Consider the following 2804-nt stretch of genomic DNA (forward strand, 5'->3'; position numbering starts at 1 on the left):
TTTTAATTTGTTTAATATTTGTATATGTCAGATTGTTCTATTTTTACTTTATTTGTCTGCTTTACTATCTGTCTGTCTTTCTTTCTCCCTATTCCTCCCCCTCTCTCTTTCATTCTCTCTCTCTCTCTCTCTCTCTCTCTCTCTCTCTCTCTCTCTCTCTCTCTCCCTCCCTCCCTCTCTCAACTCCTCTTCCTCCCCATCTTGCCACTTCTGAGGAGTAACATTCATGCACGGTCCCGATCAATCATTGATGTATCACAGAATGGTTCAATTATGAGTTGTCTTGTGCCCCCTACGTCTCGCGCCCCTTCTGACCCCCCTCCCTCCCACTCGTCTGGCGCCAGTGGTGGTAGAGGGATCCCTCTTGAGGTACTTCTTTTCAGCTAATACTCCCATGTTTGACACGATTAGGGTGAATTTGAGAATGTGAGCTGAATTTGAGCATGTTCAACATTGCTGCATCTGAGGTTTAACATGATTGATTGTGGTTTTGGTTACATTTTAAAGGTACAGTTGATTTCTACTTCTAGCAATGCATTTGCATTGTGAAAGAAACTGGCTACTGGTATATCTTATTAGGAATCGTTTATTATTTAGTAGGTCTCTATAAAGATATTTGTGTTTGTGAGGTTTTGGAATCATCAAAATGATAACAAATCAAGTCAACACAATCTTGCTTAAAATCTCAAAGATGACTAACGTAATGATGTACATTCATGCACATTTACAGCACTATACATAGACATGCCTGTGGCATCCAAAGTTTGTCACAAGTTGTTAACTACTCTGTATTTTTAGTCATATTTGGAATTTGAGGGCATTTCAACTTTCAAGAGCAATCCTTATCATTAAAAAAAGGCTGAATTTGCTACCGTAAACTACCATGATATTCTTCTAATTAGGGAATGAAAAAGAATATATTATTTGTTCACCTTACCCAGAACTCAACCTTCTCTTTAAAAGAAGGTTTAGTCTGTGGTTGGTAATGGTAGCGGGTTGGCAGGGATGCTGTGGTGTCTCCGATATGCCATGGCACCCTTTCACAACTCAAAATGGCGGGAAAAGATGAACTCCTACCACAACAATAGATATACAGTATTCATTGACTGTTATTTTTCATTTGTTTGTCAAGTTTAGTGAAAAATTGCATGGTTGAGTCATTGAGAGACAAATGAATTAAAAAAAAACCTGCATGAAAGTTTTATGAAAAATTATGTCATTGAAGACAATATATTAGGATGTATTGAATTTAGTAATAGATAGTAGATACTCATGAATAATTCCAAGACATTATGGACATTATAGAATTATGTGATGGATATATGTGTAATTACAGATATGGGATGAAAAATATAAGTAGTTTTGAGGGTGAGGATATAAACAAAACATTTTAGTGGTACATGTACATGTATCTTCTTGAAATGCAGGTTCATGGCAAATACACAGTTTTACCTTTAATTCAATTTACTCAATTTTCTTTGGTCTTGACTAAATTTGATTTTTTTTCTTGTTGCTTGAATATGTTGAATTTCCCTAACCTGTAGGGAAAATCATCCATTACGTTCACAAGACATAAGATTAAACAGATGGGACCAATGGAAGCTTTCTGGTGTCGCCTGCAGTTACATGTCGGCTAGTTTGGAATGCAACATGCAATCATTGTCCTGTCTCTTATTTTTGTTTTTTGTGATCTGTATTTGAAAGATTTGTGAAAGCATTTCTATTAAGTATACATGTACATGTATTTCCGGGAAAAATCACTTTTTGCCAATTATCATCTTGTGACTTTCCCTTATGAATGACGTTAAAAAGTGCCCCCTCCCCAATGAAATAGCCCCTATCTTAAAAGAGTCAACATATTTTTTGTCAATTAGTGATCTTGTTACTTTTTTCTGTCACTATAATTATTTCCCTCCCTCCCTCCCTCCCTTTATCCCTTCCTCCCTCCCTCCCTCCCTCCCTCCCTCCCTCCCTAATTCCTCCCTCCCTCCCTAATTCCTCCCTCCCTCCCTCCCTCCCTTCCTCCCTCTCTCTCTCTCTCTCTCTCTCTCTCTCTCTCTCTCTTCCTCCCTCCCTCCCTCCCTCCCTCTCCCTCTCCCTCTCCCTTTCCCTTTCCCTCTCCCTCTCTCTCCCTCCCTCTCTCTCCCTCTCAATGAGCTCCCATTGCTTTCTATCATTTTTTTTCTTCGGTACAGGACATGAGCCCTGATATAATTAAATTATTTCAAGCCAAGATGAAAAAATGGAAGATGGAATTATTTGTGGGTCTGTGGTTATTGGGTATTGCATTGGACTGTAAATATTCATGGGTATATTTGGGTTCATTTCATACTGTGTACAGATAAATTGGAGCAGGGTAGAAGTACAGTTTAAAGTAAGAGAATATGATGCTCTGGCAGTAATTGCTCAGAACATTGTTATATCAAAGATATACATGTAGAGTTCAAATTACAATAGGGTATTAGGGGATAAGATAAGGGTATGTTATGTGGAAGTATATAGTGTTTGGTCCAGCGTTGAAGTTAAGAATTCTGTTGGTGTAGGGCATTGATTGTGGACTGAGTTTCTTCAGAGAAAAGGGAGAGTATATCTGTCTAGTTCTTTGACAAATTTTACTTTGTGTTGACTATGAATTGTATGTGATGTCTACAACTCTACACAAGATGAAAACATTGATCAGGCTGCATTTTTGGAGAAGGTTTGAGCTTGTTGGTAGTGAGAAAGTGAGAGAGGGAAAGAAGGGGAGATCAAAACAGACTAAGCACAGAGATGGGGCAGAAGGGGAGATCAAAACAGACTAAGCA

The sequence above is a fragment of the Strongylocentrotus purpuratus genome, unplaced genomic scaffold (genome assembly GCF_000002235.5).
Source record: "Strongylocentrotus purpuratus isolate Spur 01 unplaced genomic scaffold, Spur_5.0 spur5_scaffold_16, whole genome shotgun sequence".
Lineage (NCBI taxonomy): Eukaryota > Metazoa > Echinodermata > Echinoidea > Camarodonta > Strongylocentrotidae > Strongylocentrotus > Strongylocentrotus purpuratus.